Here is a 15,212-nt window from a genome sequence, read left to right on the forward strand (position 1 = left end):
CTGGCTGATCCAGGGTGCTGAGTTTCAGATCTGTGCAACCTTTGGAAAGGTCAAAGGTCAGCCACTGTGGTGTATTTTTTGTAATAATTCCTAAAGGCATTGAGTCAGGAGTCTGATTTTTCCGTATGTGTATCAGGGACTAAAGCTTATCCCGGTTGCCGAGTTTCAGACCTGTGCAACTTTCGGAAAAGGTCAATGGTCAGCCGTTCGGGTGTGTTTTTTGTAATAATTCCTAAAGGCATTGAGCCAGGAGTCTGATTTTTCCGTGTGTGTATCAGGGACTAAGGCTGATCTAGGGTGCAGAGTTTCAGACCTGTGCAACCTTCGGAAAGGTCAAAGGTCAGCCGTTCGGGTGTGTTTTTTGTAATAATTCCTAAAGGCATTAAGCCAGAAGTCTGATTTTTCCGTATGTGTATCTAGGGTGCCGAGTTTAAGACCCGTGCAACCTTTGGAAAGGTCAAAGGTCAGCCATTTGGGTGTGTTTTTTGGAATAATTCCTAAAGGCATTAAGCCAGGAGTCTGATTTTTCCGTATGTGTATCAGGGACTAAGGCTGATCGAGGGTATTTTAATCTTTTTTCTACTGTCCTATAATATGAAGTTAACATCTTATAAGGTATATTGATGTACCCTCAGTGTTTAAATTTATAATGATTTCACTGTTTGGATGTGTTTTTCTATTTGTGTCTGTTTTTGTGCGCATTCAGAAGGAATACGGCTGTTTTCGCAATTTTTTTCATTTTTCTACTGTCCCATAACATAAACCTCACAAATAAAGTTAAAATCTTATAAGATATAGTTATATACCTTCAGTGTTTGATTTTGCAATGATTTCACTGTTTGGATGTGTTTTTCTATTTTTGTCTGTTTTTGTGCGCATTCAGCTGGAATACGACTGTTTTCTGATTTTTTTTCATTTTTCTACTGTCCCATAACATAAACCTCAGAAATAAAGTTAACATCTTATAAGATATTGTTATATACCTTCAGTGTTTGATTTTGCAATGATTTCACTGTTTGAATGTGTTTTTCTATTTTTGTCTGTTTTTGTGCGCATTCAGCTGGAATACGACTGTTTTCTGATTTTTTTTCATTTTTCTACTGTCCCATAACATAAACCTCACAAATAAAGTTAACATCTTATAAGATATACTAAGTACCCTCGTCGTTCCGCTCGTCTTTTGACCCCAAACGACATATGAAATATTCACACTCCTGCGACCTGTAGAAATGTAGTTCCTCCAAAACTTCCACTCTGGCCAAAGAGTCTAAGACTGTATAGAGTCTTCAGTTTTTGGACACAGGACTGTGGGCTTTTTTCCCCCTGGCCAAAAAAAACTGCCAAAAACACAGTCTGTAAAATTCAAATGTAAGAAAGGTGGGAAACTGTCTTTTCTTCAATAATTCCTAAAGGCAATGAGCCCGGATGCTGATTTCTCCGTATGTGTATCAGGGACTAAAGCTTATCCAGGTTGCCGAGTTTCAGACCTGTGCAACTTTCGGAAAAGGTCAATGGTTAGCCGTTCGGGTGTGTTTTTTGTAATAATTCCTAAAGGCATTAAGCCAGGAGTCTGATTTTTCTGTATGTGTATCAGGGACTAAGGCTAATCCAGGGTGCCGAGTTTCAGACCCGTGCAACCTTTGGAAAGGTCAAAGGTCAGCCGTTCGGGTGTGTTTTTTGTAATAATTCCTAAAGGCATTAAGCCAGGAGTCTGATTTTTCCGTATGTGTATCAGGGACTAAGGCTGATCGAGGGTATTTTAATCTTTTTTCTACTGTCCTATAATATGAAGTTAACATCTTATAAGGTATATTGATGTACCCTCAGTGTTTAAATTTATAATGATTTCACTGTTTGGATGTGTTTTTCTATTTGTGTCTGTTTTTGTGCGCATTCAGAAGGAATACGGCTGTTTTCGCAATTTTTTTCATTTTTCTACTGTCCCATAACATAAACCTCACAAATAAAGTTAAAATCTTATAAGATATAGTTATATACCTTCAGTGTTTGATTTTGCAATGATTTCACTGTTTGAATGTGTTTTTCTATTTTTGTCTGTTTTTGTGCGCATTCAGCTGGAATACGACTGTTTTCTGATTTTTTTTCATTTTTCTACTGTCCCATAACATAAACCTCAGAAATAAAGTTAACATCTTATAAGATATTGTTATATACCTTCAGTGTTTGATTTTGCAATGATTTCACTGTTTGAATGTGTTTTTCTATTTTTGTCTGTTTTTGTGCGCATTCAGCTGGAATACGACTGTTTTCTGATTTTTTTTCATTTTTCTACTGTCCCATAACATAAACCTCACAAATAAAGTTAACATCTTATAAGATATACTAAGTACCCTCGTCGTTCCGCTCGTCTTTTGACCCCAAACGACATATGAAATATTCACACTCCTGCGACCTGTAGAAATGTAGTTCCTCCAAAACTTCCACTCTGGCCAAAGAGTCTAAGACTGTATAGAGTCTGACATGACCTGATTTTCAGTTTTTGGACACAGGACTGTGGGCTTTTTTCCCCCTGGCCAAAAAAAACTGCCAAAAACACAGTCTGTAAAATTCAAATGTAAGAAAGGTGGGAAACTGTCTTTTCTTCAATAATTCCTAAAGGCAATGAGCCCGGATGCTGATTTCTCCGTATGTGTATCAGGGACTAAAGCTTATCCAGGTTGCCGAGTTTCAGACCTGTGCAACTTTCGGAAAAGGTCAATGGTTAGCCGTTCGGGTGTGTTTTTTGTAATAATTCCTAAAGGCATTAAGCCAGGAGTCTGATTTTTCTGTATGTGTATCAGGGACTAAGGCTAATCCAGGGTGCCGAGTTTCAGACCCGTGCAACCTTTGGAAAGGTCAAAGGTCAGCCGTTCGGGTGTGTTTTTTGTAATAATTCCTAAAGGCATTAAGCCAGGAGTCTGATTTTTCCGTATGTGTATCAGGGACTAAGGCTTATCCAGGGTGCCGAGTTTCAGACCCGTGCAACCTTTGGAAAGGTCAAAGGTCAGCCGTTCGGGTGTGTTTTTTGTAATAATTCCTAAAGGCATTGAGCCAGGAGTCTGATTTTTCCGTGTGTGTATCAGGGACTAAGGCTGATCCAGGGTGCCGAGTTTCAGACCTGTGCAACCTTCGGAAAGGTCAATGGTCAGCCGTTCGGGTGTGTTTTTTGTAATAATTCCTAAAGGCATTGAGCCAGGAGTCTGATTTTTCCGTATGTGTATCAGGGACTAAGGCTAATCTAGGGTGCCGAGTTTCAGACCTGTGTAACCTTCGGAAAGGTCAAAGGTCAGCCGTTTAGGTGTGTTTTTTGTAATAATTCCTAAAGGCATTAAGCCAGGAGTCTGATTTTTCCGTATGTGTATCAGGGACTAAGGCTGATCGAGGGTATTTTAATCATTTTTCTACTGTCCTATAATATGAAGTTAACATCTTATAAGGTATATTGATGTACCCTCAGTGTTTGAATTTATAATGATTTCACTGTTTGGATGTGTTTTTCTATTTGTGTCTGTTTTTGTGCGCATTCAGCAGGGATACGGCTGTTTTCGGATTTTTTTCATTTTTTTATTGTCCCATAACATAAACCTCACAAATAAAGTTAACATCTTATAAGATATAGTTATATACCTTCAGTGTTTGATTTTGCAATGATTTCACTGTTTGAATTTGTTTTTCTATTTTTGTCTGTTTTTGTGCGCATTCAGCTGGAATACGACTGTTTTCTGATTTTTTTTCATTTTTCTACTGTCCCATAACATAAACCTCACAAATAAAGTTAACATCTTATAAGATATACTAATGTACCCTCGTCGTTCCGCTCGTCTTGGGACCCCAAACGACATATGAAATATTCACACTCCTGCGACCTGTAGAAATGTAGTTCCTCCAAAACTTCCACTCTGGCCAAAGAGTCTAAGACTGTATAGAGTCTGACATGACCTGATTTTCAGTTTTTGGACACAGGACTTTGGGCTTTTTTCCCCCTGGCCAAAAAAAACTGCCAAAAACACAGTCTGTAAAATTCAAACGTAAGAAAGGTGGGAAACTGTCTTTTCTTCAATAATTCCTAAAGGCAATGAGCCCGGATGCTGATTTCTCCGTATGTGTATCAGGGACTCCTGGCTGATCCAGGGTGCCGAGTTTCAGACCCGTGCAACCTTTGGAAAGGTCAAAGGTCAGCCGCTGTGGTGTGTTTTTTGTAATAATTCCTAAAGGCATTGAGTCAGGAGTCTGATTTTTCCGTATGTGTATCAGGGACTAAAGCTTATCCCGGTTGCCGAGTTTCAGACCTGTGCAATGTTCGGAAAAGGTCAAAGGTCAGCCGTTCGGGTGTGTTTTTTGTAATAATTCCTAAAGGCATTGAGCCAGGAGTCTGATTTTTCCGTGTGTGTATCAGGGACTAAGGCTGATCCAGGGTGCCGAGTTTCAGACCTGTGCAACCTTCGGAAAGGTCAATGGTCAGCCGTTCGGGGTGTTTTTTGTAATAATTCCTAAAGGCATTGAGCCAGGAGTCTGATTTTTCCGTATGTGTATCAGGGACTAAGGCTAATCTAGGGTGCCGAGTTTCAGACCTGTGTAACCTTCGGAAAGGTCAAAGGTCAGCCGTTTAGGTGTGTTTTTTGTAATAATTCCTAAAGGCATTAAGCCAGGAGTCTGATTTTTCCGTATGTGTATCAGGGACTAAGGCTGATCGAGGGTATTTTAATCATTTTTCTACTGTCCTATAATATGAAGTTAACATCTTATAAGGTATATTGATGTACCCTCAGTGTTTGAATTTATAATGATTTCACTGTTTGGATGTGTTTTTCTATTTGTGTCTGTTTTTGTGCGCATTCAGCAGGGATACGGCTGTTTTCGGATTTTTTTCATTTTTTTATTGTCCCATAACATAAACCTCACAAATAAAGTTAACATCTTATAAGATATAGTTATATACCTTCAGTGTTTGATTTTGCAATGATTTCACTGTTTGAATTTGTTTTTCTATTTTTGTCTGTTTTTGTGCGCATTCAGCTGGAATACGACTGTTTTCTGATTTTTTTTCATTTTTCTACTGTCCCATAACATAAACCTCACAAATAAAGTTAACATCTTATAAGATATACTAATGTACCCTCGTCGTTCCGCTCGTCTTGGGACCCCAAACGACATATGAAATATTCACACTCCTGCGACCTGTAGAAATGTAGTTCCTCCAAAACTTCCACTCTGGCCAAAGAGTCTAAGACTGTATAGAGTCTGACATGACCTGATTTTCAGTTTTTGGACACAGGACTTTGGGCTTTTTTCCCCCTGGCCAAAAAAAACTGCCAAAAACACAGTCTGTAAAATTCAAACGTAAGAAAGGTGGGAAACTGTCTTTTCTTCAATAATTCCTAAAGGCAATGAGCCCGGATGCTGATTTCTCCGTATGTGTATCAGGGACTCCTGGCTGATCCAGGGTGCCGAGTTTCAGACCCGTGCAACCTTTGGAAAGGTCAAAGGTCAGCCGCTGTGGTGTGTTTTTTGTAATAATTCCTAAAGGCATTGAGTCAGGAGTCTGATTTTTCCGTATGTGTATCAGGGACTAAAGCTTATCCCGGTTGCCGAGTTTCAGACCTGTGCAATGTTCGGAAAAGGTCATTGGTCAGCCGTTCGGGTGTGTTTTTTGTAATAATTCCTAAAGGCATTAAGCCAGGAGTCTGATTTTTCCGTATGTGTATCAGGGACTAAAGCTTATCCCGGTTGCCGAGTTTCAGACCTGTGCAACGTTCGGAAAAGGTCATTGGTCAGCCGTTCGGGGTGTTTTTTGTAATAATTCCTAAAGGCATTAAGCCAGGAGTCTGATTTTTCCGTATGTGTATCAGGGACTAAGGCTGATCGAGGGTATTTTAATCTTTTTTCTACTGTCCTATAATATGAAGTTAACATCTTATAAGGTATATTGATGTACCCTCAGTGTTTAAATTTATATTGATTTCACTGTTTGGATGTGTTTTTCTATTTGTGTCTGTTTTTGTGCGCATTCAGCATGGATACGGCTGTTTTCGCAATTTTTTTCATTTTTCTACTGTCCCATAACATAAACCTCACAAATAAAGTTAAAATCTTATAAGATATAGTTATATACCTTCAGTGTTTGATTTTGCAATGATTTCACTGTTTGAATGTGTTTTTCTATTTTTGTCTGTTTTTGTGCGCATTCAGCTGGAATACGACTGTTTTCTGATTTTTTTTCATTTTTCTACTGTCCCATAACATAAACCTCAGAAATAAAGTTAACATCTTATAAGATATTGTTATATACCTTCAGTGTTTGATTTTGCAATGATTTCACTGTTTGAATGTGTTTTTCTATTTTTGTCTGTTTTTGTGCGCATTCAGCTGGAATACGACTGTTTTCTGATTTTTTTTCATTTTTCTACTGTCCCATAACATAAACCTCACAAATAAAGTTAACATCTTATAAGATATACTAAGTACCCTCGTCGTTCCGCTCGTCTTTTGACCCCAAACGACATATGAAATATTCACACTCCTGCGACCTGTAGAAATGTAGTTCCTCCAAAACTTCCACTCTGGCCAAAGAGTCTAAGACTGTATAGAGTCTTCAGTTTTTGGACACAGGACTGTGGGCTTTTTTCCCCCTGGCCAAAAAAAACTGCCAAAAACACAGTCTGTAAAATTCAAATGTAAGAAAGGTGGGAAACTGTCTTTTCTTCAATAATTCCTAAAGGCAATGAGCCCGGATGCTGATTTCTCCGTATGTGTATCAGGGACTAAAGCTTATCCAGGTTGCCGAGTTTCAGACCTGTGCAACTTTCGGAAAAGGTCAATGGTTAGCCGTTCGGGTGTGTTTTTTGTAATAATTCCTAAAGGCATTAAGCCAGGAGTCTGATTTTTCTGTATGTGTATCAGGGACTAAGGCTAATCCAGGGTGCCGAGTTTCAGACCCGTGCAACCTTTGGAAAGGTCAAAGGTCAGCCGTTCGGGTGTGTTTTTTGTAATAATTCCTAAAGGCATTAAGCCAGGAGTCTGGCCAAAGAGTCTAAGACTGTATAGAGTCTGACATGACCTGATTTTCAGTTTTGGACACAGGACTTTGGGCTTTTTTCCCCCTGGCCAAAAAAAACTGCCAAAAACACAGTCTGTAAAATTCAAATGTAAGAAAGGTGGGAAACTGTCTTTTCTTCAATAATTCCTAAAGGCAATGAGCCCGGATGCTGATTTCTCCGTATGTGTATCAGGGACTCCTGGCTGATCCAGGGTGCTGAGTTTCAGATCTGTGCAACCTTTGGAAAGGTCAAAGGTCAGCCACTGTGGTGTATTTTTTGTAATAATTCCTAAAGGCATTGAGTCAGGAGTCTGATTTTTCCGTATGTGTATCAGGGACTAAAGCTTATCCCGGTTGCCGAGTTTCAGACCTGTGCAACTTTCGAAAAAGGTCAATGGTTAGCCGTTCGGGTGTGTTTTTTGTAATAATTCCTAAAGGCATTGAGCCAGGAGTCTGATTTTTCCGTGTGTGTATAGGGACTAAGGCTGATCCAGGGTGCCGAGTTTCAGACCTGTGCAACCTTCGGAAAGGTCAATGGTCAGCCGTTCGGGTGTGTTTTTTGTAATAATTCCTAAAGGCATTAAGCCAGGAGTCTGATTTTTCCGTATGTGTATCAGGGACTAAGGCTGATCCAGGGTGCCGAGTTTCAGACCTGTGCAACCTTCGGAAAGGTCAATGGTCAGCCGTTCGGGTGTGTTTTTTGTAATAATTCCTAAAGGCATTGAGCCAGGAGTCTGATTTTTCCGTATGTGTATCAGGGACTAAGGCTAATCTAGGGTGCCGAGTTTCAGACCTGTGTAACCTTCGGAAAGGTCAAAGGTCAGCCGTTTAGGTGTGTTTTTTGTAATAATTCCTAAAGGCATTAAGCCAGGAGTTTGATTTTTCCGTATGTGTATCAGGGACTAAGGCTGATCGAGGGTATTTTAATCATTTTTCTACTGTCCTATAATATGAAGTTAACATCTTATAAGGTATATTGATGTACCCTCAGTGTTTGAATTTATAATGATTTCACTGTTTGGATGTGTTTTTCTATTTGTGTCTGTTTTTGTGCGCATTCAGCAGGGATACGGCTGTTTTCGGATTTTTTTCATTTTTTTATTGTCCCATAACATAAACCTCACAAATAAAGTTAACATCTTATAAGATATAGTTATATACCTTCAGTGTTTGATTTTGCAATGATTTCACTGTTTGAATTTGTTTTTCTATTTTTGTCTGTTTTTGTGCGCATTCAGCTGGAATACGACTGTTTTCTGATTTTTTTTCATTTTTCTACTGTCCCATAACATAAACCTCACAAATAAAGTTAACATCTTATAAGATATACTAATGTACCCTCGTCGTTCCGCTCGTCTTGGGACCCCAAACGACATATGAAATATTCACACTCCTGCGACCTGTAGAAATGTAGTTCCTCCAAAACTTCCACTCTGGCCAAAGAGTCTAAGACTGTATAGAGTCTGACATGACCTGATTTTCAGTTTTTGGACACAGGACTTTGGGCTTTTTTCCCCCTGGCCAAAAAAAAAATTGCCAAAAACACAGTCTGTAAAATTCAAACGTAAGAAAGGTGGGAAACTGTCTTTTCTTCAATAATTCCTAAAGGCAATGAGCCCGGATGCTGATTTCTCCGTATGTGTATCAGGGACTCCTGGCTGATCCAGGGTGCCGAGTTTCAGACCCGTGCAACCTTTGGAAAGGTCAAAGGTCAGCCGCTGTGGTGTGTTTTTTGTAATAATTCCTAAAGGCATTGAGTCAGGAGTCTGATTTTTCCGTATGTGTATCAGGGACTAAAGCTTATCCCGGTTGCCGAGTTTCAGACCTGTGCAATGTTCGGAAAAGGTCATTGGTCAGCCGTTCGGGTGTGTTTTTTGTAATAATTCCTAAAGGCATTAAGCCAGGAGTCTGATTTTTCCGTATGTGTATCAGGGACTAAAGCTTATCCCGGTTGCCGAGTTTCAGACCTGTGCAACGTTCGGAAAAGGTCATTGGTCAGCCGTTCGGGGTGTTTTTTGTAATAATTCCTAAAGGCATTAAGCCAGGAGTCTGATTTTTCCGTATGTGTATCAGGGACTAAGGCTGATCGAGGGTATTTTAATCTTTTTTCTACTGTCCTATAATATGAAGTTAACATCTTATAAGGTATATTGATGTACCCTCAGTGTTTAAATTTATATTGATTTCACTGTTTGGATGTGTTTTTCTATTTGTGTCTGTTTTTGTGCGCATTCAGCATGGATACGGCTGTTTTCGCAATTTTTTTCATTTTTCTACTGTCCCATAACATAAACCTCACAAATAAAGTTAACATCTCATAAGATATAGTTATATACCTTCAGTGTTTGATTTTGCAATGATTTCACTGTTTGGATGTGTTTTTCTATTTGTCTCTGTTTTTGTGCGCATTCAGCAGGGATACGGCTGTTTTCTGATTTTTTTCATTTTTCTACTGTCCCATAACATAAACCTCACAAAGGGTGATTTAGATTTCTCTTTTGTTTATTCACTGCATTTTGTTGATTGATGATTGATTCATTTTTTTCACAACTGCCTAAAACCTTTGCACAGTACTGTGGACAGTAGAAAAAAATCCGAAAACAGCCTTATCTCGGCTGGATGCGCACACAAACAGACACCAATAGAAAAACACATCCCAACAGTGAAATCATTGCAAAATCAAACACTGAGGGTACAGAAGTATATCTTATATGATGTTAACTTCATTAGTGAGGTTTATATTATGGGACAGTAGAAAAAAGAAAAAAATCCGAAAACAGCCTAACCTCAGCTGAATACGTCCAGTGAAAGTTAAATCATAAACTACTGATAAAAAATAAGGATTTTATACTTCATCAAAAAATGTTACCCTATTGTTTGTTGCAAAAAGTGAACTTTGACCCTATATTCCTCCAAAACGTATCAGTAAAAGTACTCCATACTACTAGTATATGAAGTATAAGTGGTACTGAGTTCAGTGAAAGTGAAATCATACACTACTAATACAAATTATGGATTTTAAACTTCATCAAAAACGGATGATCACACAGGTCATACAAAACATCTAGCTTATGTTTGATTTGATGTAATTATTTTACATGTAATCACTATAATATGATAGGGTTAGGGTTAGTTTTGATAAATTATTTAACCTTTTTCTTTTTCAGTACATTGTGACTGATGTTGATGAGGTCGAGGTCTTCAGCGTCTGAGGCTGTGTCTTTGACAGTCAGGATGAATTGAGCCCCAAACAAAGTGAAACATTGTGTTTACCTGTAATTGCACCTGTGTAAACAAAACCAGACTTTTGTTTGGGTTCACGTAGAGGGCAAGTCTTTGAAGTCCCTCAAGATGCCTGTTTCTTTTTTTTACTCAAAGGAGTGAATGTGTGTATGAGCCTCTTTGTAGGTGTAGGTGCCTGTGTATCATGTCGATTTGAACTTGATGTGAGAACAAGAAGTGCCTGGAGTCGCACATACACACCGACACACAGACACAGACACACACACACACATTTATTCCTAAACCCACATTCACACCATACTATGATATCCCTAAAATACACCCACATCATTTTAGCTTCAGATATTGATTGAATAGTGTGTTATATGATAATGAATAAAAAAAAAAATCCAAACGCACAAAGAATGCAGAGGATTAATCTGTTATGTTTTTATTACAAAAAATCTTGGAAGCGAACATTTCTGCCATGCATGTGTGGTGAAACAAAGGGGCAGTTTATTTCAACTACTACTGTAGCTTTAAGATAATTATCGACCATCGTCACACTCCAACGCAACGTAGTTCCCCACCACAGCAGCAGCGGATTAATATCCAAAACGTGAACAGGTTAGTGTCTGCTCAGCAGGTGGATGAACATGTAATGGAGTTGCAGCATCAGTCGCTGACCAAGGAATTACTGGGGAAGTTGGTGGTAGAGGGAGGCTATTGACATGTCACAGGAAGATGCTCAAAAATGTAGAGGTAAGTGAAATTTTACATTATTATAATGAGCTAAACAGCAGGCCATTGCTAAAATGTGTTCGTTAATTACAGTAACTACGTCTTTTCACTACATACATACACATGCATTTAAACACACACGCATTAATCGAAATATAGTTAATACTAATATATGCACATGTAAATGTTCCATGCTCTTTTTTTTCTTTTTCGCTTTGCTGTTTTTTTTCGAAAGTTTAGTGTTTAAATGCAGTCAGTATCCTATCTCTGAGATGGTGTTGTCTGCGACGTTACACGGGAGCCAGACTTGCTGTCTGAACAGTTCCACTGTGAGAACCGATGTCCTCTCACCCGAACCCGCAGCTGCAAAGCTCCCGTTTTCGCGGAACCGCTTGCTGTGTTTCGGCTGCGTCTTCGGTTGTGAGGACTGTGGGTCACATTGCTGATCTGTTCAGAGAGCTTCGCTGGTGCTGCTGCTGCACTGTCCTGTCTATTTAACAAGTAGGCTATACACTAAATCTATCCCTCTATTCTTAAAAATTAGGTCCACTCTGAATGTTGATACAGTGTGGGTGTTGTAATTATTATTTTTTTTTTATGACAGTCTTTTCCATTCTTACAACGCACAGTTAACGTGACTGGATTCTGCTTCATCCGGGGAAAGAGGCTGACCCTCAGGCTTTGGACACCTACAGTATTTAGTTGATGACAAACTGTTTCCTTAACCCTCAGGCTTCATTATGATTTCCACTGTGTTAGTTCATATGGCACACTTTCTTGTAAGAAGGTCTCTTGGCAAATTGGAATTCAAATGAAAACATTTTATTAATAGATCAATAGAACACTGAACATTGTTTTCACCATACACTTGAGTATATGGCAGGAATGTTCATTCCCAAGAATTGTTGTCATAAAAGATTAATACTTTTGTCCTGCATCAGTCCTCCTCAAAACCACCAAATATTCAATCATTTCCATATTACAAATGTCCTCTTTTCAAATTAAGAGGGGAGGGAGTACATGTTTTAGCTGATGCTACACAAAACTAACAATGCTTCAAAGTTAATATTGTGGGTAATCTTTGACATATTCAAGACTGATTCAAAAAAATCTCCCAGCCACCCAACATTTGTCATATCTGTTGCCAGTACAACCCATGAAATGCTCATTTGTACTTGTCAGGAAGTCACTGCAGCTCTGACCTTGTAACCTAAATATGTTTCTGCTTCAAAATCACTTTGTTTCATACATGAGGCTAATGTCTGGCAGATAATACCAATCTTAGCCAATCTTCATCACTAAGTTTTATGTTAAATCCTGATTCCCATCTTTTTTTTTATGTATTTTGTAGCATTTTTTTTATATAGTCCCAATATAATTCTAATTGTGGTTTCTTTGTATGCGTTGATTATGATGATCTGGATCACACTATTCACTTCTCAGGAGGGGTCCATCCTGATCTCTTTCATATAGTAGTCTCTAAGTTGCAGGAATCCACAGAATTCATGATTGATTATCTAAATCCTTTTTTTCTGTCATATTTTGGAAACTCTCAAGCTGTCCATCTTTCACCAAAACACACCATGCTGTGATTCCCTTGGTTGTCCACTGTTTAAATCCTATATCGTACCTAGTCGGTGTAAAATTGCTATCATATTCAATAAATTAGTGTCTTTCTGTATCTTATATTTTTTTATTATGCTGAACCATATTTTGTATGTGAACATCGTGATTGTGTCTATTTGGTTTTGAATCTTCTTGTATGTTTCTTTATCCCCAATTATATTCTGTACTGGGTTTTCTCCAAACTCTTTTTCTATTTCATTTCACTGTGTCTGGTTTGCACCAACCTACAATATATCTCAATTGGGCCGCATGGTAGTATTCCTTTAATTTTGGAAGTCTCATCCCTCCTTCTTCTTTTGGCAGCTGGAGAGTTTCCAGTCTTATCGTGGGTCTTTTGCCACCCCAACTAAACTTTGATATCATTTTATTCCAGCTCATAAATTGGGGCTTGGGGGACCTCTACTGGTAGGGCTTGGAATAGGTATAAGGGTCAGGGTCAGCGAGTTGGCAGCACCCCGCTTTACCCGCAGGCTGTAGCAGAGAGCCCCCCTTACAGCAACAACTTTGGCAACAACTTATTTTAAAATAAATATATATAAATATATATATATATATATATTATAAAATCACGACAAACCCACACCATAACCCCCCAAACATTTATGACCTTCCCCAAAGTTTCATCTTGGAATGCCCATGGCATCCAATCAAATTCTTTTAGAGCCCAACAAATTAAATTCTTGTTGAAAACTGACTTTGACATATTATGTTGTCAAGAACTGAGACTGAACACAAGTAAAGAGTAACGGTATCCAGCATGTGGAACAAAGGTCTAAGTGTAATTTCTATTGGCGAAAGTAAAGCTGATGGTGGGATCTTTTTTCTAAAACTGGTGATGTCACTATTATTCGTAAAACGAATGATTTCCTAATTTAATTCCTTGTAGATTGCTCATGTTGGATTGTTTTTACCGAGGAGAAAAAATACGAACGATACACGTGTACACCTCTCATGAGAGAACAAACATTTTTCAACTTTTTAAAAGACTTAAAGAACCCCTATTGGTCGGATACAAAATTATTTTATGTGGCGACTTTAACACTGTCATCGATGTAAACGACAGAGTGAGCTCTAAAGTCTTGAAACTCAGCTCTGATGGTAATCGCTTGACTCAATTCAATTCTTATGTAGACTAATTGTGATCTTAACAAGTCCTGGCAAATTAAAGTAGGCACAAGCACCATGACGTCCAATCTGAAGCAGCATCCTGCAATTTGTCTTCTTATGTCATCACTTTTTTTCAAAGGATGTATGTTACAGTATTTTAAATAAAATACACATAATGGAAATATATTGGTACAAAATCTGAAGGAATTTTTCATCATCTCCAGAAAAGAGCATATTTCGTATTTTAAATATGTATTTTTTTTAATACATGTATCAGAAATACTTCCCATCCCTGCTTAGAGACATTACGTGAAGGTTGAAAATTGTGTTGCTTTAAATAAAACCCATAACATGAGAATGTGCTTAAATTGAAGCACAATATATAATGATTATGTATAGAAAATGCACTCTGATTTTCGCAGTTGAAGCACAAGAATCTGGATCTTTACAAAACAAATGTTATCTATCCGCAATTCCTATACTCCTATTCCAAATATGTTTGTGATTTAAACAGCATTTGTCTAGTGTAACATTAGTGATACTTTTGCAGTAGTATATTTATTGTGAGACACAATTATACATTTTTCCCAAATCTGTCCATGCCTCATCCATCTCTTCCTCTCCCTTCTTGTCTTCCTCCTCAGCACATGGAGAAGATCTCCATGCTGGCTTTCCATCCAGTTAAGATGCACAGCTGCTATGAGAAGGTGGTGAACCTGAGCCTTGAGGGTCTGCAGCAACAGTTTGACGTGAGCAGCCCGTCAGTGTTTGTCCAAAGGGCCCAGATCCCCATGAGAGAGGTGAAACCTCAACTACTGACTAACCAGTCTGATATAGGTTATTGGTTAACTGGTTAACACAATGGGAAGTTTCTATGAGAGCTAATCATTTTATTGACACTCATTATATTGCTTGATCATTTTCCTACACTGTAGCTCCTGTTTGACTAGAGTTTGTCAAATAGTTGAATGATGAGGTTCTGACTGTGGCATTGATCAAGGACACAGTAGAACTAAAGGCGAACATCTTTTGGCGGTTTGATAACTCAGTGGACAGTTAAACAGTTAAACATGCCACAATACAGACTGTGGACCTGGGTCCACATGTGATAAATAACATTATCACATTATTTCATGGGATATTCCTATATGAGTCAGTTTGTCTGGTGTTACATGCATGTATGTCACAAAGTTAGGTACAAAACTACAAATTGTGTTTTACTAGATGTTTGAGCAGATCCTTCATCAGAGTCTCGAGTCTCAGGGTACAGAGGAGCTGTGTAAGATCATCCAGCACTGCCAGGACAGAGTCATTAAGGTAATACACAAAGAAAACAGGCTTGTGCATCAAATTATTGCATCACATCTACATTAATATCTAATAATATTACACCTGGCATACTCCAGCCCTGGGAGTGAAACTTTTGGTCTGGCCTTGTTTTAGTGTTAAGGAAAATTCAGGTTCAACTTTATCAATTTAT

Source organism: Solea solea, unplaced genomic scaffold, assembly GCF_958295425.1.
Source record: "Solea solea unplaced genomic scaffold, fSolSol10.1 scaffold_26, whole genome shotgun sequence".
In the NCBI taxonomy this organism is placed as follows: domain Eukaryota; kingdom Metazoa; phylum Chordata; class Actinopteri; order Pleuronectiformes; family Soleidae; genus Solea; species Solea solea.